Below are 24,652 nucleotides of genomic sequence, written 5' to 3'. Positions count from 1 at the left end.
GGGGACATCTCCAGGTTCTGCCGGTCAGACCAGCTCCCTCTGGAACACGGGGCTGGAGGGACCACAGATAATTTTCTTCCCGGGAATGAGAGGAGAGGGAGGGTGACATGTGGAAAGATCGCAGCCGTGAGGCCACGAGAGAAGTCGAGAGCCCACGTGGGCCCCAAAGTGCCTGTCACGCCAGACATCACTGTCCTCTGAGGAAACCCCCTTCTGTCAAGGGCCCTGAGGCTCTCAGGAGTCTCTCCTCTGCACGTCCAGGGTACTCAGTCCCGGTGGAGGTGAGGTGCAAAGCAATGTTTGACTAGTGGCTCCGGTCTACAGATGAGCAAACTAAAGTCTACACCCTTCACCCGCTGTCCTGGGACCCCTGGCCCTGATCGATCAAAGGGAAGATACAGCAGAATCTCTTGCTTTTAGGCTCTCGATCAGCGAGATGGAAACAAACCACCAACACGTGATGCTATCTGGCTTCCTCCGCGTGGAAAGTGCAGCCAGAGATCGAGAGGGCCCTGCCCGCCAAGCCCACAGCTCGGGGTGAGTCACCCGTGACGTGAGGCCGGGGTGTTCGCATGGGCACGGGGCACCGGACACATGGGCCTCGCTGAGCGTCCACAGTATGAGGCCTCCCTTGGAGATCCCAGTTGACTGAGCCACGGTGCACACGCTGGGGCCTGGGGACACATAGGAAAGGAGAGTAGGCCGGCGCTGAGGGGACAGGATGAGCCTCAGGTCCTGGAGGAGGACATCGTTCCCAGGAGGCAGAAATGGTGCCTGAAGAGGATGACAGTGTGATACTTTGCCTGGCCGCATAACTTTCGAAAACACGAAAGCAAAATCCCTAATCGGGACTTCCCGGATCTACCGTGTGCGTGAATTAGCCGCGGGCAAGCCCAGAGGCGAGCACCCCTTGCCAACCCCAAGAACGGACGTCTACCAGACGTGCCGGCCACGAGCCAACCGCGCTGCAGTGCTGGGGTCTCTGTTTGGGCCCAGGTGGCCCTCAGGTTAGGATGGGGACATGCGGAGCCGCCTCGGGAGGACAGGGTGGGGGACTGGTCCGTAGCGACAAGCGCCGGAAGGCCAGCAGCACGGGGCTCCCGGGAGGAGTGAAAGCAGCTGCCAAGCAGCTACTGGCTGCTGATGGAGGAAAAATTCATTAGAAACTTCAGCTCAAACCAGCGTGAGCGAAAAAGGGAATCTGTGGGCTGCACAGCCAAACCGCACGCGCACAGAGGTACAGCTGGACCCAGGGAGGACTGGATTTAGAGATTCAACGGTCGTGAGGACTTCCTCTCTCCATGCACAAAACCCCACAGACGGGGCGGTCTGGACAGCGGGCATTCGTGCCCTGCAGGTGGGCAAGCCCAAGGCCAAGGCACCTGCACACTCACTCTCCAGGAGGGTCTGCCTCCGGGCTCACAGGCGGCCTCCTCCTCGCCCGCCCTCCCATGGGCTCTGCTCTGCCTGAGCGCTCGTGGGCGCAGAGAAGGGCAGGCCCCCGAAGGGCACTCATCCCGTCCTGGGGGGCCCCACCCTCAGGACGTCATCCAAACCTCCTTACCTCCTAATACCGTCCCCTTGGGGATCAGGACTTCAACATGTGAATTTGGTGGGGAGGACACGTTCAGGCCGTCGTGACCCAGGCCTCTGATTCGCCCCGACCGTCGGATTCATGCTCACAATGGAGCTGTCCCTGCAAGGCCGAGGTCACCGGAGCAAGGAGAAGTGCGCCAGAATCCCAGCCTCCCCTCCCAGCTCTGGGCTGAGAGAACCAGGAGGCCTCCTGCTTGGCTTTGCCAGGCCACGTGCACTTTCCTGGCCAGCCGCTTTGGCCGAAAGGACGAGGCCACTACGATTGGCCCGGGCAGATCACAAGCTCATGCGGTCACATGGCCGCCAGGAAGCTGGCGTGGGGAGGAAGCCTCCTGAGCGCCATCGTAGGCACCTCGCGCGACGCATGCCTGCTGCAAAGCGACCCGGAAGCGGAAGCGGATGCCGTGGGGCTGTGCGGAGCCCTCGCTGGCGGGAGACTCCTTGGTGGCGGGGCTGGAGATAGTTCAGGGCACTTACTTTGCAAGGGGTTGAAAGCTGTGCGATGGCATTTTGTCAACCAGAAATGCTGTTTGTTACTATTAGGACAGAGGCGGGATGCCCCGGTGCTGTGGTTTCGCTGCCATTTACTTTAAAATGCTTCAGCGCCAAAAGAGCGATCTGAATGTGAGTCTGTAGCCTCAGGGAGGGCAGGTGCCCCCAGGAGGGCAACTCCAGGGGGTGGTAATTAGAGTTTAATCAGAAGGCCATAGTCCAGAGGGGCTCCCACAGTGCTTCCGCTGTCTCTCTGATGGATACCAGAGGTGGCGTTAGCTGGCGTCATGAATGGAGGGATGGGTCCTCGTTGGTGAAGCACCGAGAAACCCCACGGACACGTGGGCGGGGTGTTAGAATCTACTGAGTCTTTCCTCCCTCCCACTTAGAAGTGTTGACCACCCACCGCCTGCCTATCCAGCTGCTGATTCCGGAGGATGGGGGCCAACCCGAGTCTCACCAGCTGGGTCTCCAATCCCGCTGCGAGAGGACTGTCACATTGGCTTCAGGTGAGACCTTCTAGGGTGCGCCATGTTGGTGGAGCGCCCTGAGGAACGGAGAGTTTAGACTTCATCAAGCCCGCAGGAGACGGTGGGACTGATAGGTGCCCACTCGATAGGCAGTGTATGGGGGAGGAATTCGGTCAGAGACATGTAGCGGGAGTCACCCAACATGTAGCTGGGTGAGAACGGGAGTTACTCTTGTGACGAATGGCAGCTGCTCATATTAACCAAAGGAACGCCGTGGTTGTACGTGACCAAACTGGGAGGCGGGGGTGCGCCTGGGTGGTTCAGTTGGCCTAAGGTCCGGCTCTTGATTTTGGCTCAGGTTATGATCTCACGGTTCGTGAGTTTGAGCCCTGCGTGGGGCTCCATGCCGACAGCGGGGAGCCTGCTTGGGATCTCCTCCCTCCCTCTCTCTGTCTCTGTCTCTGTCTCTCTCTTTCAAAAAAAATAAAATAAACAACAAAACAACGGGAGGTGGGAGGTGCCCTTGCGAGCTCAGGGGCCCTTCAGTTTTCATCAGAAATATCTGGCATCCATCAAGTCTCAGGGTCCCAGCTGGGCTGGAGGCTGGGACAGGAATCCAACCCCCAAAGACACGGGAAAGGGTGTTGGGTGAAAGGCAGGGCCCATTCACACTGAGACTGGGGGATGAATAAGCTTCATGAGGGAGAGAGAAGTCCCAAGGGATGAGGCAAAGACCCTGCAGCCAGAACTGGAGCCCAGCTGGAACCAGAGCTCATAAGAGGCTCCACGGATTCAAGCCTCAGAGTCTGGACTGCAGCCTCCTGAGAGACCTGGCAGAAGGGGACACGGGGGTGATGCCACCTGTGTCACCTGCAGAAAGGAGGCGGCCTCAGAGCCTGGAAACCAAGCCTGCCAGCCTTCCATCCATAGCTGACACCCCGGAACCACTACCAGGAAATTCGGAGAGATTAGAACTCATGACGCCTTCGTCTTTATCAAGAACATTGACTCATCACCCTCTGTTTTCACCGATCAGCACTCTCAAGGTCATCGCAAAGACTACGAAGCTGGCGTGAAAGTTGCCTCGAGAAGTTCACTACTCAAAGTGGCAGCTCAATTTTTCTGCAGAGGGAAGGAGTTTTTCCAGAACGTGAAAGAGGAAGAAGGCGGAGTGGGGCTGGGTGCTGTGGGCAAAAGGGCAGGGAAGAGGAGGGGACATGCCACGGTAGCCCAGAGGAAGATTTCCAGGGACTTGCTGGACACATACATGTGAGGTGGTGTCCCCGGTCCCTCCTCCACCTGGCAGAAATCCTCAGCAAGTTCCCCACTGCTCATAAATGCATGTGTATCTCCTACTTCCAGTGTTAGAACTGACCTAGGCCAGTTAAGTCGCGGGTAACCATGCGGTTCCTTTGGTTAATACCAACAGCGGTCATTATTTAAAGGAGTTGAAAGTCCCCTACTCCCCTGTAACCTTGCTCCGAGGTTACCATAAAAGCAAGTCTCAGAATGAGTTCTGCCCTGAAAATCGACTTCTTTTTAGCAAGCAGGCAATACTTTCAAGTGCAAGGGGATCATCTGGGGCCACAAAGGATGTAAACAGAGACCTCAAACAAAACATATCTTAGCGAGAACTGATATAAATGGATTTTCTTGTTTTGCTTTCCAAATTCCCCCATGTGACCTGACTCCCCAAGCGGAAGGGAAAAAGACAGTATGATAAAACATGAGCCTCGTGCACTGTGAAAGATCTGCAGGCGCAAATACGAGATGTTGTACGGCCCCAAAGAAGCATTTCCCCGTCAGAAGCGTCTACCGGGAAGATCTACGAGGAGACTGCCTCATGAAGGCACAAAGGGAATTGTGGGAGGGACAGGCTTTATCTGCTGCAGGTGCAGGGAGGAAGTCCAGTCCAGGAGGGTAGGACTGGGTGTCTAGAATCTGCACGGGGCAACAGTCCTAAACCGGGTGAGCATCCGATACTGGGGTCCAGTCAGTCATGTACCATTGGGGGCAGAACTCAGCATTCAGCACAGAGGTCCCAACAGTGGTGATCCTCCAAAATCCAGGCAGATGGGTGGCAGGTAGGAAGGCAACTGGGGGTTATAGCACCGTAGCCAGTGGGGTGACATTTTGGAAGACCAGAGGACTCCAGCCCTGAGCAGGAACTGAAAATGACAGAGGCTCAAGAGTGGGTTCTGGAGGGACTGAGTCACTTCCAGGTAGAGACTGGGTTCAGAGAGTGAGAGAAAAATCCCAGTTATCGGAGACCGTCTGAACCAAGTTCAGGGCCACATACGCTGGCCATAACTGAAGCTTAAGCCCAGAGTGTTGAGCTACATCTCCTTACCTGCCCCTTCTAAGGTCGGGACTAATCCCCCCAGCAGAAGGGTTTTACCTCGGATGCGTTCAGCTGCAAGTAACCAGGAACCGAACTGTAAGTGGCTTTAACAATAAGGAGATTGTTGACTCACAAAATGGAAAGATGAATACAGCAGGCTTGCGGCTGACCTCATCCAGCAACAGCAGCAGCAGTTCCACTTTCCAGGGACTTTCTAGACTCTGCTTCTAGACTCTGCCTTTCTCGGGATGGTGGCTTCATTGGCGGGCTGGTAGGCAAATGGCTGCCTTGGGTGTGAACGGCACAACACCACAAGGGTGAGCTCCCTTTGAGGCTCATAAGCCTTGTGGGCAGGATAGATTCCCTGAGCAAAACCCTCCTCCCCTTAGGAAGAAGGACGAGGAACGATACCAGCCACAACCAGAGTTTGCCAAGGGCAGGATGGGGCGCAGGGGGATAGGAGACTGGGATTCCCAGTGCTGTTGTCCCTCTGCTCAGCTGCTGGATGCGGGGCGAGCCACTTCAGCTCTTCGGTCCCCAATGTTTTTCATCTGAAGATAAAGTGATTAAACTAGAGAATCTTTAAGACTCTCCTCAGCTCTAAATAGTCTTTGACTCCATGAAATGGGCTGTTCGTGGATTACTCTCTACAAAGCCTCCGAGTATGGGAAACGATTGTCATCCTTTGTGGAAGGTTACACTTTCTAAAGATGGCCACGGCGACTCGTCCCGTCCCACAGGCCCATGGCCACTCTGCCATCGGGAAGTGGAGTCTGATTCTCATCCCCTTAAGTCTGTGCTGACCTGATAACTCGCTTGCTATCCCAGGGGACCATGGGAGCGTGTAACTACCGAACCGTGGGAGAAATTACCCTGGCGGCCTTCCCAAAAGGCTATGCAGATTCCAGGTCTCTCAGAACACTAGCTGCCGAAGAATCTAGCACCGTAGAAGAAACCCCACTAGGCTGAGCCCGCCATGCTGGAGGGGCTCTGTATAGGCATTCATGCGGACCACCCGGCTGAACTTCCAGCCCGCGGCCAGCCTCACCTGCCGGCTCTGTGCATGTGCCATCTCGGCCATCCAGCCCCAGCAGACCTTCAGATGACTGAGGCCTCAGGTGACATCATACCGTGAGCCGCATGAGAGATCCCACAGGTGAAGAGTCCAGCTGAGCCTTTCGGAATTCCTAACCCCCCCCCCCACAAACCATGAGCAAAATAAAATGGTTGCTGTTCTATACCCCTGTGTTTTGAAGCAATTTATCAGACAGCAGGAGTAACCAGAATATCCACGCGGAAAAGTGGGCGTCAATGAGCCGGGAAAGATGTAGGGTCAACTTTGAGCAGTGGTTCCCGATCGTTGCAAAACCCTGAAGGCATCTAATTTCTCGTTTGTGGCTGTTTAAGAAACTGGGTAGAGAGATTCTTTGAGGAACGATCTGGCAGGGTCTCGCCCGGAGGGAATGACAACGGACCTTCACATTCATGCGGCCCGCTGTAGTTGGTGAAAAGCGTACTAACTCAGCTGAATGTCACAGCTAAGGGCTAAGGCACAAATCAGCCTCCCTCCTGGACTTCCTGAGACTGTGACCCACCTGTTTTCCGTGGAGAGAACACCAATGGATGAGCCAAGCCTCCCTGTGGTGAGCGCCCATATGCGTTGGGTACATTGCCACTCAGTCCCGATTGTCTCCACGTTGCGCCCTCATACGGGACAACAAGGGGGGCTGGAGTCCTCTGAGCTACCCAGTTTCCCAGCCGGGTCCCCCTCCTGCTCCTCGTGGAGCTTCCTCTGATGGCCTCGGTCCCGCCCCCTTTTACAGCTGTTTTTAGCAGCCGCTGCCTTGACTCTTAGCAGATACATCCTCTGGTTATTGGTTTTCCTCGCAGCGGGTGTGCAAACAAAACCTCACGACGACGGCCCCGCGAGATGGGCAGGGCAGATACAACCACCGCTATTGTAGCAGCCGGCCTTCAAGGTGACCCCCGGGGGGGTCCGCACCTTCTGACGTTCACATCCTCGAACAGGGTTGCCTTGGGTAAAAAATAGGATAGTGCAGAGGTGACAGGGCTTGACTTCGGAGGCCAGAACATCCAAGATAGTGTGGCTTCTGTCCTTCTGTCTCCGATTTGCTCACTCTGGGCGGAGCCAGCTCTCCCACTCAAAACTCAAGTGGCAAGAAACCAAGGGCTCCTGCCAGCAGCCGCGTGAAAGAGCCGTCTGGAAAGCAGGTCCCCCAGGCCCAGTCAAGCCTTCAGATGACGAGAGCCCCAGTGGACATCTGGCCCACCTGCCATGAAAGGTCGGGAGCCCAGACTCCCCAGCCGAGTTGCTCCCAAATTCCTGAGCCTCAGAAACAACGTGAGATGATCAGTGCTTAAGACACTACGTTTTGAAGGAGGTTTTTTTTTTTTTTTTTAAGTGATAGATAATGAATAGAAACATCCGCTGAAACACAGAGCCTCAGAGATGGACAGTGACTAGCCCAGAGATGCACAGCTAGAGCTGTGGCGGAACAGGGAAGAGAGCCTTCACCGTGTGACCTACTGATCTGTGACCGGCCTCATGATTCAGCTATTCCCCACTTTGGCCCCAGAGAAGGGAGAGATGAGGTTGTAGGCATGACACAGCAAGCTGACTGAGCGGGCCTGGCCGGGCTCGGAGCCTAGACCCGCAAGGCAACTCGACTGGGAATCCAGGCGAGGGAGACTGGCTGGGACCCACTGTTCCCCCTCACGCAGGGCCCCCGTGATGAGAAACAAGCCAGCGACGGGGACATCTTCTCACCCGGGCGGACACACACACACACACACACACACACACACGCGCGCACACACACACACACTTCACACATGCGTTCTGGATGCCAGCCCCTACCACAAATGAGACTACCATGACCTGCGACGCTGTGATTCTGCTGGGCTGTGGTGAAGAAGGTTTGCGGTGCTGGGGCTGAGCGCGGAAGGTCCCGGACTACGACTCAGGGTCAGCCTTGCCTCCCAGTGTCCCTGCTGCTGATTCATGTGTCCACTTTAGAGAAGTCACCCCAGCAAGGGGTGCTTTCGCTTCCCACGTGAATCACTGGCCGTGTGATCGCTGGTCACCCGTCCACAGGCTGGGCTGTGGGCTCCATGAGCCTCCCGTAGTGACCAGCGTGGTGGTCATGGGTCAGCAGGTAGCCAACCTACGTGGCTGTTTTCTCATCCTTCCAGCTGGATCGGACTTATTCCAGCAAGAGCTACGGTGGCCCCTGGGTAGGAGTAGGATCGGGCAAGTCAAGAGGGTAGGCAAGATAAAAAGATGGGGAGGGCTAAGCAGTCCTGGCTCGTGTTCCTGGTCCCCAGTCAGGCTGTCAACAGTGTGGAGGGAGCTGCCGGGTAGAGCCACAGAGCACGGACTGCGGTTCCCAGCGGGAAGCAGAAAAATGCCTGAGCCGCAGAGGGCAGCCCCTTGGCATCCGGCAGAAGGGAGCTAGGGAGAGAACCTGAGGTGGTGACATATCACGATAAAGGACCTCAGCGACCCGGCAGAGGGCCCTGTGCCTGACTCCCCATGCGGCATTCGAGGACATCCACACCGGAGAGGAAAAAATCATAGAGTCAGGATGCCTGGGTTCGACTCTAAACCCCAGATCCCATCACTTGGAGAATCTTGGAAAAGTTGTTAGTCAATCTGGGCCTCAGTTTCCTCAAGAGTAAAGTCAAGCGAATGGTTTTCAAACTGGGCTCCTTAGAGCCCTAGGGTTTTGCAGACCCACCTAGGGTCTGCCATCGGGAGGGAGCCTCTAAGCCAAGACTGTCCAGTCAAAGTGTAAAGTGGGTCACATATGCCATTTAAAATGTTTTAGCAGCCACGTTTTTAAAAATCTAAAACTCAATGGGTGGTGTTAATTTTCACTCAATATATCTAAGAGATTATTTCATGTGGTCAGTTTATTACATTTGCTAATAGGATATTTTACGTTCTCTTTCTTGTACTAGATCGTCAGCGTCTAGCGTGCAATGCGCACTTAAGCACATCTCAGTTCACTCATATCCACATACCCAGCGCTCAATAGCCACGGTTGTGTACTTGGCTGGTGACGAGGGAGGCAGGGGGGCCTGTAAAGGGAGAAGGCTGCCTCCTGGTGGACAAAACAGGGGAGTGGTGTGGGGAAAACCCCCGAGAAGCCATGTGTGTTTGGGGCTTCATCCAGCCAAGGGCGTGAAGGTAGGGGATCGTGACAGCAGAGGTCGTGAATTCATCCGGCCTTTCCCGCACCACGAGATGTTCGTGACAGCTAGCCAAGGTCTCAGTTGCTCTGAAAATGCCTTTGCATTGTGAACTGTCACGCGCATTACCTCGGTTTGAGGCTGGCCTTGTATAGGATTATGATCCAAGGGAATGGGTGGCCATTTGGGGAGAGCACACGCAAATTAGAGAAGCAGGGCGATGCGGGACTCCTGAGGAATTTGGGCGTGAGAACGAATGGCAACCCCAACACTGGGGAGAGTGGATGTGGGCTCTTCCCTCAAGGAATTTTGCTGTGAAGGAGCGGGGCATAGCAGGGGGTGGAGCACAGACCCGAGGGTGTTTTGAGTGGGGGGAAAAAATACTGGGACAACAATACAGCTGCCGAACGATTGTCATGAGAAGATCAAAGGAATCAGAGTCATTCATTCGAGAGGCAGGAGAGCAGAGCTGGTTAGGAATAGACCCCGGAACCAGCTTTGCTGGCTCCCGGAGGGGGTGTGACTTTCAGCAGGTTACCCCGTCTCTCTGTGCCTCAGTTCCCCCGTCTATACAACGTAGATGATAACAGTCCCTGCCTCTGCGTGTGCAGCGTGATGAGTTGTGTTTGACGTGAGGATTAACATATGCCGAATGCTTAGAACAGACGTAAGGAGGGGTCATGTATTAGCTGCTATGATTATAGGAATTCCTTTAAGGGGCAGTATTTTCTGTGAGTGCTCACACAGGGGTCAGCCCCTTCCTCAGTGAGTTGAAGTTCAAGGGGAATTATGTGGCAAGTCTGAGTATCCTCTATTCAGAAGTGACAGTGTTATTTCAATAGAGGGCAGTGGCCCACAGTAAGTTCTCTAACATCTTCAACTTGTGACTGCCAAGAAAGCCAGCTTCCTGACCCAGTTGGGGACACTTGGCACCGGGGAGGTCCAGCCCCCTGTTTTACCAATATAGAAGCTTCCCTCAGGGCGCCTGGATGGCTCAGTTAGTCAAGCGTCCGACTCTTCCTCTCGGCTCAGGTCGCGATCTCGCGGTTGGTGAGTTCAAGTCCCGCATGCATCGGGCTCTGCGCTCACGGCGTGGAGCCTGCTTGAGATTCTGTCTCTCCTTCTCTCTGCTCCTCCCCTGCTTGCTCGGCTTCTTTCGCTCTCTCTCTCTCTCTCTCTCTCTCTCAATAAATAAATAAACATTAAAAAAAAATTTTTTTTTTTTTGTAAGAAGCTTCCCTCCTTCCCAGGGAAGTAGCTGAACTTACCAGGATTCACAATTCTACCTTTCAACTTTGATGTTGATGATTTCAATAATCTAATTTTTTTTTTTTTTTTTCAAAATAATGCCTACCGTTTGTTGGGCCACTGAATGGCCACCAATGACCAACATCACGTCTAGCCCATCAATTCTGCAAGGGGAGTATCTTTTCCGCGTTATAGCTGTGCCTCCCAGTCTTGCCTAAATTACAGGACTCTCCTGAACAGTCGTTTTGCTTACCAAATCTAAGCTCCTGGGCCACCTCGATCTTGGCCACACTTGGGAGGGAGGGGGGGACGCGACTTAAAAAAAAAAAAAAAAAAGAAAAATCCTGGTGGTCCAGATCCGCGCTCCAGGCCAATTAACCGGAAATCTCTGGCTGGGAGACCGTCAGCATCTTCAGACTCCCCTGCGGATTCAGTGTAGCCCAGATCAAAACCCATGGGCTCTGAAGATGCGATGTTGGTTCTGGACCCGAGCCGTCCTCAAAATCGTGCCTGGAGCCTTTTTGCAGTCTGCTTGGGCGCACAGAACCCCAGTGTGCATGCGTGTAGTTGACGTGAATGACACTGTGCCACAAACACGGTCCGGAATACTTCTTTCTACTCGACATCATGTTTTTGGGCTGCAGCCGCGGAGACCCATTTCTGGCTGCTGCTTTGTGTCACTATGTGTGCACGTGTCAACACTGTATATGTGCGTCCCCTAGTGACAGACTATTTTATTTTATTTCATTTTATTTCTTTGCCATCAAACACGACGCTGCAGTGAGGGTCTCCCCAACTCCCTGCTGAGGCCTGTGCAGAGTGTCTCTGGATGAGGACCCTCCCCCCACCCCCCGGAGTGAAGCTGGGGGGTCCGAGGATATCTGCAGGCTCAACTCCACCCAGATGGTCCTCCGAGCGCTACACCCGTTCACACCCCCACCAGCCCTGCCCTGAGGGTCCTCGCCTTCTCCCTTTTCATCAGCCTTTGATACTATGAGTTTCTGATTTTCACTCGGGTAAAAAAAAAAAAAAAAAAACGATGTCCGTAGCTTACATCTGCGTATACGTGATTGCTGTGCAAGTCCCATATTCCCAGAGCCGTTCGGGACCTGAATTCAAAGGGCTGCACAGAGGGAAGTCTCCATCCAAGAGCCAGTAGAAATTCCTGAGCGATGACCAGGGCTCGGCCAGGTCTGTACCACGAAGTAGACACGGCCCAGGAGGAAACGGGGACTCAGAGGTCATCATGACCGACCCGTGGGTCATCTAGGCAGTTCCTGTGAGAACCGGCATCAGGATCCAGGGGTTCTGACCCCTCGCCAAGGCTCTTCCTACTAGATTGGGTGGTACCTGGAGCCCATCAACAAGAGAAGTTTCCCTGCCAAGCCCGGGGTTCAGACTTTTGTGGGACAGCTGGGGGTTCTCTTTGTTTTTCTGTTTTGTTTCTTTTATTTAAAAATTGTTTTATTTGGTTTTATTTTGTTTTACTTTATTTTATTTTAATTTAATTTTATATGTTGAGAGACAGAGAGAGCATACATGTAAGCAGGGGAGAGGGGTAGAGGGAGAGAGAGGGAATCTTAAGCAGGCTCCACGCTCGGCGGGGAGCCAGACACGGGGCTCGACCCCCTGGCCCCGGGATCATGACCTGAGCCGAAATCGAGAGTCGGAAGCTCAATCTGACTCTTTGTTTCTTTAATCAGCTTCACGGAGATGGGTAATTCACATTCGATGAAAAGTACCCCCGTGAAACGGGCATTCCCACAAGTCTACACCAGTGTGACCACCACCAGTCAAGATAGAAAACATTCCTGACACCCCCAAAAGTGCCCTTGCAATCACCCACCTTCCTAGACAAATCACCCACCCCAGGCAGCCAGCAATTTGCTGTCAGTGTGGTTTAGATTCGTCTCTCCCAGAGTTTCTAATCTGCAGATTAGATTTATCCTTCCCCGAGTTTCCCAAGTTCCATTCAGTGCTGAATGAACTCGTGGGTGTTACTCAGCATGCCGTGTGTGAGAGCCTTCCGTGTTGTTGCACGTAATGGTAGCCCGTTCCTTTCCATCGCTGACTTCTCTCCCGTCGGATGACTATACCACAGTCTGGCGGTCCGTTCACTTGTTGATGGACCTTCGGTGGTTTCCAGTTTGGGGCTATAGCGAATAAAGCTGCTGCAAACCGTTTTTGTCCAAGGCCTTGTGGGGAGAGCAGGGCCGGGACCGGGCAGAGGCGTCCAAGGTGCAAAACTGAAGGACAGTCCCCCCCAGCTCCAGGAAGGAGCCGGCTCAGCACCCGCCTGGACCTGAGAGTGAGCACCTCCTTAAACACCACGCCCCTGGCGTCTTGCTTGCCTCACCCTGGTCCTGGGACGGGCGAGCAGAGGTTTTCGTTGTGCGGCAGGATATTCACGGTCAACTTAGAGCCCAGGAACAGAGCCAGAGTCTGAGTTTCTCAGCGTGTGAGCTGAAAGACCCCTCGCGCGGCCTGGTTACCTGCTGAGCTCATTGGACTTGGGGATCCCTGCCCCCTCCCCGCCACCTTCCCGCATCAGGATTTCTGGGCCAAGCGCCTGGAGATCGTGTTTGGTACAACATAAGGGACACACCAGTACTCTGCAGTCGTAAACCCACGGCCGTGGGCAGTCAACAGCCGTTGAAGCTTTTAAAGCCGAGCAGTAGGAGGACCAAAGCTTGTTTGTTCGTTTAGGTTGGAAGTCACTGACGATTCACAGGAAGCGGTGAAAATGGCATAGAGAGAGAGCGCCTGCCCATCACTCCTTTCCTGCCGAGGGTCCCGTCCTTGGCTGCGGCGCGATATCGCCGGGAACTGGACATTGATACAATGTGTGGTTCTGTTCCATCTTATCGAGTGTGCAGATCCCGGTAACCACCACTCCCGCCGAGACTCTTCCCTGACCGCGCCAACCCCCTATCTCCTGGCAACGACCCATCCGCTTTCCGTCTCCAGGATTTTGTCATTTCAAGAATGCTATGTGAAGAGAATGGCGCGGCCTGTGACCTTTTGAGATCGCAGGGCTTTTGTTTTTGTTTTTGTTTTTGTTTTTGTTTTTTTGTTCTACTCATCATAACCCCCCCCCCACCGAGATGTATCCGAGGGGTTGCACACCCCAAAAGCGTGCTCCTTTTTATTTAATCAGGGGGTAGCAGCAGCCCACGACATGCCATCGAGCCATTCACCCATTGAGAGACTTTTTGGTTGTCTCTAGTTCGGGGCTCTCGAGCATTAACCTTCTGCAAATATTCACGTGTAGGTTTTTGTGAGAAGGTGAATTCTCGTTTCTCTGGGATCAACGCCCAAGAGTCTTTGCCAGTGTGTGTTCAGGGTGGCCAGACGCTGCCGAGCTCTTTGCCAGGGGGGCTGTGTCTTTTTGCTTTTCCGGCAGCGACGCAGGGGGACATCTAGTTTCTCCACATCCTCGCCGGGATCTGGTGTTGTTACTGTGTTTGATTTTCTCTCGTATAGGTATGTGGCGGTATTTCATCACCATTCATACTTCCCTCATGGCTGGCGACGTGAAATGTCTTTTGGTGCACTTGTCCGCTGTTTGTCTATCCTCTTCGGTGAAATGTCCCTTCAAGTCCTTTGCCAACTTTTAACTGAATTGTTTCTTTGTTTGTTTGTTTTACTACTGAAGGTCAAGGATCCTCTGTAATCCCGAATGCGTATTTGCAGAATCCTTTGTCTCCTATGTGGTTCGCAAGTATTCTCCCCCAGTCCGTGGCTGGTCTCACAGGGTCACTTGCAGAGCAAACGTGTTTCATTTTGCTGGAGTCGGATCTATCTGTCTTAGGCTTGTGACACTTTGGTGTTATGTCTGAGAGCCCTTCACCAAGCGGTAGGTCCCCCAAATCATCTCTTATGTTTTTCTAATTTTACATATGTGAGTATGTCCATGATGCATTTTGAGTTAAGTTGTGTGAAAAGTCCAACATTCAGATCGAGGTTCTCCCTCCTTCCTTCTTTTCTTCCTATTCCTTGCCTTGCCTTCCTGTGTTAGCCATTTTCTTCCTTTACTTTCCACATTGCTTTTAGAATAAGCCTGTGCATGCCTACAAAAAAAAATCTTAAGAGATTTTGACAGAATTGCATTGTAACTACGTATCGTTTCGGAGAGAAATGACACTTTCACTGTGATGAATCTTCCACCCCGTGAACATGGGATGTCGTTCCATTTACTTAGATCTCCTTTCGATTTCGTCAACATTTTGTAATTTTCAGCATCCATGTTCTAGACACCTTTTGGTGATGCATGCACAAATATTTTCCGAGAGATTGTAAATGGTACTGTACTTTAATTTTGCTTTCCATGTGTTTATGGTTAGCATAAAGAAATACAATTGCTTTTTATATGTTGATCTTTTTTTTAATTTTATTTTTTATTTTTTAAAATTTACATCCAAGTTAGTTAGCATCTAGTGCAACAATGATTTCGGGAGTAGATTCCTTAGTGCCCCTTACCCATTTAGCCCATCCCCCCTCCCACAACCCCTCCTGTAACCCTCAGTTTGTTCTCCATATTTATGAGTCTCTTCTGTTTTGTCCTCCTCCCTGTTTTTATATTATTTTTGTTTCCCTTCTCTTATGTTCATCTGTTTTGTCTCTTAAACTCCTCATATGAGTGAAGTCGTATGATTTTTGTCTCTCTCTGACGAATTTCACTTAGCATAATACCCTCCAGTTCCATCCACGTAGTTGCAAATGGCAAGATTTCATTCTTTTTGATTGCCAAGTAATACTCCATTGTGTGTGTGTGTGTGTGTGTGTGTATACACCATATCTTCTTTATTCATTCATCCATCGATGGACATTTGGGCTCTTTCCATACTTTGGCTATTGTCGATGGTGCTGCTGTAAACATGGGGGTGCATGTGTCCCTTCGAAACTGCACACCTGTATCCCGTGGATAAATGCCTAGTCGTGCCATTGCTGGGTCGTAGGGTAGTTCTATTTTTAGTCTTTTGAGGAACCTCCATACTGTTTTCCAGAGTGGCTGCACCAGCTTGCATTCCCATATGTGTTGATCTTATATTCAACTTTGCTAAACTCTTTCACTGGCTTAGGAATTGTTACAGTCTTGTTTTGTTTTGGGATATTCTTGGTATTTTCTATGCAGATTATTATGCCACCTGCAAACAGGTACAGTTTTATTTCTTGCTTCCCATTTTGCGTGCCTTTTATTTCCTTTTCTTGCCTTACTATACTGAATAAGAGTGTTAAAAGCATGTGTCTTTGTCTTGTTCCCAGTCTTACCAGGAAACATTCAGTCTTTCACCTACTCGTGTAGCTTAGCTGCTGGTCATCGTTACACATGTTCTTTATCAAGTTAAGAAAGCTCCCCCATCCCCGGTTCTTGAGTGTTTGATCATGAATGGGTGTTGAATTTTGTCAAATGCTTTTACTGTATTAGTTGCTCTATGTATCTTTTGTACTATTTTTTTTGTCTCGTTTGGGTATAGGGTAATACTGACCTCACAACGTGAGTTGAGAAATGTTCTCCTCTATTTTCCTGAAGGGATTATGTAAAATTAGCACTTACTTTTCTTTGCACGTTTGGAAGAATTCCCCATCCAAATTATTTGGACCTGGAGATTTTTTTTTTCAGGAGTTTTTGTAAATTGTTTTTAACGTTTTATTTATTTTTGAGAGAGCGCAAGTTGGGGAGGGGCAGAGGATCCGAAGTGGGCTCTGTGCTGACAGCAGAGAGCCCAATGCGGGGCTCGAACCCACGAACCACGAGATCATGACCTGAGCCGAAGTCGGACGCTCAACCGGCGGAGCCACCCAGGCTCCCCTCTCAGGAGTTTTAAAATTATGACTTCAGGGGCACCTGGGTGGCTCCGTCGGTTGAGCGTCCGACTTCGGCTCAGGTCATTCACGCGGTTCCTGAGTTCGAGCCCCACCTCAGGCTCTGTGCTGACAGTTCAGAGCCCGGGCCTGCTTCTGATTCTGTGTCTTTCTCTCTCCGTCCCTCCCCTACTGGTGCGCTCTCTCTCTCTCTCTCTCTCTCTCTCAAAAATAAACATGAAAACATTTTTAGATTAAATTATGACTTCAATTTCCTTAAAAGTCACAAGGCCATTGAGGTTAATTTATTTCATTTGGGGGGAGCTGTGGTAGCCTGTGTAATCGGTTTGCTTCATCCAAGTTGTAGAGTTGTCTGTAGGATTTGACTACTCTCCTGTGATGTCTGCAAGGTCTGTAGCGACACGTCTGTTTCATTCCTGATATTAGCAATTTGTGCCTTTCTCTCTCTCTCGTTTTTTCTGTCAGTCTTTCTAGAGATGTATCACCTTTATCCCATCTTCTCAAAGAACAAACTCTTGTTTCGTTTTTGTGTTGTCTTTGTTTTCAATTGTATTTTTCTTCCTTCTACTTACTTTGAGTTTATTTTTGCTTTTCTTGTTCCGGGCTCTTAAGATTGGGGCTTAGATTATTTCTGTGAGCGAGTTTCTCTTTTCTGATGCAAGCAATTGGCAATGAATTTCCCTCTCAGTGCTCCCTTTCTGACTCATTTTTATTCCATTCTGTGTGCTTTTTTTATTATTATTATTCCCCTCGAGACTTCTCTGATCTTTGGGTTATTTTAAAGTCTGCTGTTTCTTTTGCAATAACTTCCTCGGTGAAGATTTTCAGGAGCAGGAAGTTGCTTTACTATTTTTACATATTGTATTTTATTATATTCTTCGCAGCTGTTGATTTCACAGTAAGGATGTGCTGGAAGCCAAGTCCGTCTTTGTTATGCAAGGAGCCCAGAGCGTTGTCCGCTAACTTGCCTTGACACGGAAATAGAGGTGAACCCTCCCCAGCCCCCGACCCCCGCACACATGGATACACACACATGCCCGTGATCCACTGACACCCACACCGAATCAGCGGGGCTCATTTTCGAAAACAAGGCTAAGGGGCAGACGCCACGGTAAACAAGAAACAGGAAAAGGAAGGTGTTTAGGAAAAAGGTATCAAGTCAGAACTAGGTCAAACCAGAAACCCCCAGCGGAAGTATCAGAAACATTTCAGGGTCTGGGTTGACGGTAGACAAGGTGCATTTCTGGTACGTTGGTAACACCTGCCTTCAAAATCCTCCCCCCTCCTCCACTCCCCACCATCACTGCCCCTATGGTGGCGGCTCAGTCATTCCGCTTTGAAAAGGAAACAAAGACGCTACATTTGATACAACTCTGGAACAGAAATTCCAGGCACTAACAATGTATCAGAGTGAAAGAAAGCTGTGTCCTGCAAAGCAATTCATCACCGGGGACAGATAATAATGGCCTTCTCCAACGCTATGTGCTGAGGCTCATAGATACACTGTGTTTATGATGATATGCAACACATATATAAACATATAAGTAAGTCTTTACCCATCCGTCTGATAACTATTTCTGTTTCCTGTTTTTTCTGCTGTTACTTCTTACATTTCAATCTATCTGGAACCCCCTATGGTTGTAGCTTGATAACACATTGACAGATCTGGCAGTGTCTAGGGTTCCTCAGCAACCGAGCCACGAAAGAAGATCTTTGGGCTCTACACTTCAAACGCACAGGGAGGGGAGGCAACTTCACCTCCCCTTATAAGCCGAAGGCACCCAGCCAGCTTAGACCAGGGTGTCTCAACCTTGGTGCTGTTGCCACTTGGATAATTTTCTTTCCTGGGAGTCTATTCTGTTGGCCAGCGTCCCTGGCCTCTGTCTGCTAGATATCAACGGCTTCCTCCCAGTTGTGATAACCCCAAATGCCCTCCCGGACATTGCAAAATTTCTCCAAATGAGAGTGACTTGTTCACACGTATGCCTCCTTATCCCCTGCTCCGGACTCTGTACCAAGCCATGATGCCTGGTGCCACAGCAGCCATTTTGCGATCATGAGGAATGGTTCTACAGAGGTGCTCAGGCTGGTACGTGAGACAGAAAGAACCCTAGTTCTTGACGACATTGCTGAGTTACTGCAGCCACCCTAGCATCATCTTCCCCTGGGAAACTAACAGCCTGCCGTTACTTAAGCCACTTAAGTGTCACTCGCAGCCAAGAGCATCCTCTCTGCTTAAAACCTTTCACTTCTCCATTCAGGATGAATTTCCTTAGCTTCGCCTCCCTTTCCTGCCTCATCTCCCATGGCTTCTGCCAGGACACACTTTCTCCTCTTGGGCTATAATTAGAGTCCTTTGAACCAGTCCCAGGGCTTCCTGTCTCCTGATTTCTACATTTGTGGTCCCCAGATGCCACATTCTCCCTCCTCTTCTCTCTCTGCTCACTCCTACTCACCTTTCCAGACTTAGCCTGTGTCATTACCTCCTGGACATCCTCCCTGAGTCTCCATGTGGTGGTTTTGAAATGAGGACCCCAAATTATTTAACACTCCTCCATTTGAAGGGGGCCACACATTTCCTCAAGGCAGGGATTTGGACCTTTGTGACTTTTCATTCTCTGAGCACCAAAACAGTGTGCTGGTTGACTCACCCAGGTGGAGTGTTATTCGATGACACACAAGGTGACTTTTTTAAAAAAGTTTTTGGGGCGCCTGGGTGGCTCAGTCGGTTGAGCGTCCGACTTCGGCTCAGGTCACCATCTCACGGTCCGTGAGTTCGAGCCCCGCGTCGGGCTCTGGGCTGACGGCTCAGAGCCTGGAGCCTGCTTCCGATTCTGTGTCTCCCTCTCTCTCTGCCCCTCCCCCGTTCGTGCTCTGTCTCTCTCTGTCTCAAAAATAAATTAAAAAAACGTTAAAAAAATTAAAAAAAAAGTTTTTGGGGCGCCTGGGTGGCTCAGTGGGTTGAGCATCCGACTTCGGCTCAGGTCACGATCTCGCGGTCCGTGAGTTCGAGCCCCGTGTCGGGCTCTGTGCTGACAGCTCAGAGCCCGGAGGCTGCTTCCGATTCTGCGTCTCCCTCTCTCTCTGCCCCTCCCCCGCTCATGCTCTGTCTCTCTCTGTCAAAAATAAATAAACATTAAACAAAATTAAAAATAAAAAATTTTTTATTTAGGTTCCAGGTAGTTAACATAACAGGGTAATACTAGTTTCAGGTGCACAGTATAGTGATTGGACACTTCCATACACGGCCCGGGGCTCATCACAAGTGCCCTCCTTAATCCCCATCCCCTGCATTCATCTCCCTTCTGGTAACCCTCAGTTTGTTTGAGCAAAGGCGAGAAAGAAAGACAGAGAGGAGAGAGACAAGGTGACTTTTGTGGTCAGGATGCACAGTGTGTGAGATGAGCTAGCCAGAACTGAAGGCGCTGAGCGAGCCAACTCAACCCGACCAGCAGAACCTGCTCGTCTTTCAAGCCACAAACCCCAACAGCACCTCCTCTTATGCACAACCTCCCCCCACCCCCCTCCGAATCACGGGATGGTCCGGAATATGCACTACGGCATAAGCGTCCCTACACCCGGCATCCAGCCCCCTTTTCCCTGGACAACCTCCCCTCATCCCCCAGATCTCCCTTGGACATCACCTCCTCTAGGAAGCCTTCCTCGCCTCTCCAAGGCTGCTGTGTCTAGAGTCTCTCCCTCACATCACACTGAGCACACCGCCTCCGAAGGTCCTTTTCCGCGTCGGTGAGCCCGCGGGCCTCTCGAGGGCAGGGAACGGTTTGTTCCTTTTTGAACACCCAGCACCTGGAGTAATGCCAGCCGGGGCTGGCTGCGCAAATGAAGGCTCACGGTGCAATTCTGCCCGTGGTGCGGCTGAGTGTTTTTTGCTCTTGTCCTCCATTCAAACGTGTACCCAGATCTGACCGTGTTCTGAAGGTACAGCGTCCTGCCTTGCGTTTCACTTCCCCCATCCAGGTACCCGGAGTTGGCAGCTACGGGGCACTCGCCTGGCATTGTTCTGAGGGCCTCACTCATTTCCTTGATTTTTTAAAAAAAATTTTTTTTTCAATGTTTATTTATTTTTGGGACAGAGAGAGACAGAGCATGAACGGGGGAGGGGCAGAGAGAGAGGGAGACACAGAATCGGAAACAGGCTCCAGGCTCTGAGCCGTCAGCCCAGAGCCCGACGCGGGGCTCGAACTCACGGACCGCGAGATCGTGACCTGGCTGAAGTCGGACGCTTAACCGACTGCGCCACCCAGGCGCCCCTCATTTCCTTGATTTAATCCCCGTGACAAGTCAGTGAGGCCGATGCTGTGATTACCTGTGGTGTGCATAGGGAAACCGAGGCACCGAAATTACGCGGCCCCTGTGTCCTGCGGTCTGAGTTTGAGCCCTCCAGGCGGACCCCAGAGCCCATGATATGCATCCCCACACCTGCCTTCTTCGGGCCCACCTAGCCACCTGCTACAAATGCAGAGGCCAGACTCCCCCCGAAGAGCTTGTTTCTGTAGGACCGAGGAGGGCCTCGGGGGTTGCATTCATCGTGAGCCCTACGTAGTGCAGGTTCCACACGGATCTCCCGCTCAGAAAGGATGGCCGAGCCCTGGGACCATCAGGGAGCGGCCAAGACGCTGCGGGGTCTGGAACCTGCCGTGCCCTTCTCACTGCATCACAAACGCTGCCTGGGCTCCCCCTTCTCCAAACTCTTGTGACCTCTGCCAGGCATGCTGTCACCCCCACCCACCCGCCCACCCACGTGTGTTTGAAGAGCCATGAGGGGGTGAGAAGAGGGTAGACGTCCTGTTCAGAATGAGCTGGCAAATGCCGCGAGCACCACCAGGGACGCCCCCACGCGGCCCCTTCCAGAGGCCCTGGAGAGGCCAAGGGCGCTCCAGCTTCTTGAATGTCTGTTGAGTCCTCGGTACTTCCAGAAAGCTGCAGAGGCTCCATCCAGAACTATTCATGCTGTCACAGCACACCCACCAGGCTCCAGTCCCCTCGCGGCAGCCTGTGGCCGCCCCCCCCAAGCGCCGCCCGGACAAATCCCCGGGGACTCCAGCAAGGCTTCGCTCTGCCTGGGACAGGTGTGACCGGGGAGCGAGGCCACAGCAGAACCAGGGGCGGCCCCAGCCCGCTACTTGTGTTTCCCCGACTCTCAGTGTGAAACTGTCTAACCAGGTTCATGTGTGGTCGGATGGGCACAGCAGGCTTCAGAGGAAAAGGGCCTCTACCCGGGAGCCGGTGACTTCACCGTCCCCCAAGCTTGGAGGGGGCTGCATGAGGATGCGGCAGGTGGCCCGGGACAACGCGGCCGTTGGAGCTTTGCCAGAGAGCAGGCGGGGCTGCATTTGGGGGATTTCCAGGCAGTGTTGCCAATGGAAGCTAACTAGAAAAGGTACCTCTCAGCGAGCCACATCAAAGGCAAGTTTCTGGAGAGTTTGCAGGACTCCTGGTGGTGACAGTCTTCGAGGGGAACCCAAGAGTGTGGGATGGGAGAAGTGACATGGAAAATCAGGCTGGAGACTTCCCCCTAACCGATACCGTGTCCTCTGACCGTTGCTGTGTGATAAAGCCCCCCATAGAGAGAGGCCCCAAGTAAGAGCCCTTTATTTATTTATTTTTTTTATTAAAAAAAAAATTTTTTTTTCAACATTTATTTATTTTTGGGACAGAGAGAGACAAAGCATGAACGGGGGAGGGGCAGAGAGAGAGGGAGACACAGAATCGGAAACAGGCTCCAGGCTCTGAGCCATCAGCCCAGAGCCCGACGCGGGGCTCGAACTCATGGACCGCGAGATGGTGACCTGGCTGAAGTCGGACGCTTAACCGACTGCGCCACCCAGGCGCCCCGTAAGAGCCCTTTAATTATAGCTCATAATTTTGTGGCTCAAGAGCCTGAGCAGGGTTTCTTTTCTTTTTCGAATTACATTTTTTTTTTGATGTTTATTTATTTATTTCGAAAGGGGCTGGGGAGAGAGAGAATCCCCAGCAGGCTCCACGCTGTCGGCACAGAGCCCGATGCGGGGCTCAAACTCACGAACCGTGAGATCACGACCTGGGCCAAAATCCAGAGTCGGACGCTTCGCCGACTGAGACGCGGGCGCCCCGTGAGCAGGGTTTCTTTTTCACGTGGCCTCAACAGAGACCCCTTCGGTGCTGTTGGGCTGGTAGATGGGCCACTCTGAGGCAGCTTCGCTCCCATGTCTGGTCCTCAGCAGAAAAGGCTTGATCGTTGAGCTCAGTTGGAACCACCAGACGTTACACATGTAGCCTCACCAGCCTGGCGGCCGCGTGCAGTTGAGCTTTGTAAGTAACGGTTCAGGGTTCGCAACGAGCGTGTTCCAAGGGACCCAGCTGGAGGCAGCAAGGCTTCTTACAACCTAAAACCCCCAGAATGTCACTTCCGGCACATTCTGTCGGTCAAGCAAGTCACCGAGACCGGCCCACGTTCAAGGAGGTGCATTAGACTTCACCTCCCGATGGAAAGAGCAGTAAAACATTTTCAGCCACATTTAATCTCCCGTCTTGCAAAAGCGTTAGGAAACACTTGCCGGGCTCACAGCGGGGATTTTTACTCCACACGTGTGTGTCGAGCTCCTCGTATGTTCCAGGCACTGTCCTAGGCCTGAGAGATGGAGACACGAACGATAGAGAGCATGGTCCCCGCCCTCATGGAGGCTAGAGCCTAGAATAAAGTCTAACATAGTTACACGGTGCCTGGCATGTGGTTAAGTGCTCAGGAATGTTGGCTCCTAGTATTATGACTAGCAAACAAGTCACCGTTGGATAAAAATGTTGCCATACGTGGGGAAATGCCTTGGGACCAGAGAAAACAATCAACAAAGAGCCTGGCATGTTCAAAAGGGTGACGTCTGAGCCAAGGAGGGGTGGTAATGAACCGGGGGGGGGGGGGGGGGGGGGGAGCAAGAGAGCCTTCGTGCAAATGGAAACAGTGTGTGTGGCGAGAGCAAACCTCCCCCAAGGAGGCTGGACTGGGATGGATTGCCCGAGGCTCGGAACGGGGACTCTCACGCTCGTCCCTCCAGGTCTGCCTTCTGCCGTCCACCTGCCTGGGCTTCGTCAACAGCCCCTCTTGCCTCCTTGTTGGCACCAGCGGAAGGCTCCAGCAGGAGTTTGGTGGTGTGGGATGGGAGGAGAAAGAGGCCGGTGTATTTATTCCTCCGGTTCCCTCCCTGCTGGGCAAGGGGTGGAAATGACTACTTCCGCAGCCGCAGGCCACATCCGGTGTCAAGCAGCCAGCCCTCTCCTAGGGCTCCGGGTCTCTCCAGGGCCTTCAGTGACACTTCCTCCTGTGCCTTCCCTCCTGCGATCTATCTGCGGCAGCTGCCCCCTATTGCTAGATCAGGAATACTTCACCCCTGCTGTTTGACTTCCTTACACCCTGCCCACACCTTTGGGGAAAGTCCTTTCCTTGAGTTGTCCTCACTCACCCCGTCGAGAGGGCCATCTGTCTCTTACCGGCATCCTGAACGCTCGCCCTATACCAGCTAGGATAGCAACCGGGGGGACTCTCTCTCGGGAGCAGTCCCAAGACAGGGATAACCTTCCATGCAGCGGTGCGCTGGCAAATTTGAACAACCTGCCCTCCAGAGGAAAGAGCCCTGATTTGTAGCGTTTGTCAAATTCTGAGGCATAAATACATGGCCCGTGAGCTCCTGTTCTCTTGGAATTTCAAAAGCAGACACCAAGTAAGGATTAGACGTCCAAGAGGTTTATTGGGGGGGGGGGGGGGAACTCCTGAAAGGCTAAAGGGGGAGGGAGCAGGGGTGGGAGAGCCCTGAGGCCATGCTGCACACACTTCCACCAGAGGACACAACAGCGATCCCACTGGCCCGGAAGTTGAGGCGACCACCTGGCCGCTTTGGGATCCTCTTGCCTCTGACTCAACAGGCAAAGAAGGGAGTCACTGTGCTGGCTGGGTGATTGGTCCTGGCCACCAAGAGGAAACCGATCGGCTACTACACATGAGAAGAAGGAACGACTGTGTCTGGAGTACAGGAGATCCCTTAGGCTGTCTCTTTCCACATATTACCACGTCCTATGATTCAAGTCAGCGGGAAACCACAACAACCCAATTCAAGCAGGAACGCTAATGGTCCAGGTTCCAGGTATGAAGGTGTGGGTCACCCCCCAGGCAAAGACCCGCGACCCCGTGAGGTGCTCACTGAGGGCAAAGGGAATACGAAACAGGGAGTGGAAGAAGGTAGTTGTAAATAACCAGCTATGACCAGGTGACAAGATACAGAAGTGAGAACTATCATTATTATGAGTATTTCTTCCCTATTTTGTTATGAATATGTTTGTATACACACGTATTGAGCACGTATTTGTGTTTTCTTCCTTTTCTTATTCTCTTTCAACCCAAGATGTATTAATGATAATTCACCGTACATCACATTTTCAAGTGTATCAAGGAAAAGAGTGAATATCACCCAAAGAC

The 24,652-nt window shown here is 52.2% G+C and overlaps 1 protein-coding gene across 1 annotated transcript in view; it reads left to right on the top strand.

The window, feature by feature from the left end:
- The first annotated feature begins 1,426 nt into the window (after window positions 1-1,426).
- Window positions 1,427-24,652, top strand: part of XCR1 (X-C motif chemokine receptor 1) — a 39,734-nt gene continuing 16,508 nt past the window's right edge. The window contains exons 1-2 of the mRNA XM_047850888.1: window positions 1,427-2,220; window positions 2,478-2,597. The gene's annotated coding sequence lies outside the window, so the exon portion shown is untranslated. The remainder of the gene's footprint in view (window positions 2,221-2,477; window positions 2,598-24,652) is intronic.

This window comes from Prionailurus viverrinus, chromosome A2 (assembly GCF_022837055.1).
Source record: "Prionailurus viverrinus isolate Anna chromosome A2, UM_Priviv_1.0, whole genome shotgun sequence".
Taxonomy (NCBI): Eukaryota; Metazoa; Chordata; class Mammalia; order Carnivora; family Felidae; genus Prionailurus; species Prionailurus viverrinus.
The sequence above is the reverse complement of the archived record's forward strand: the minus strand, read 5'-3'. Positions and strand labels throughout refer to the sequence as shown.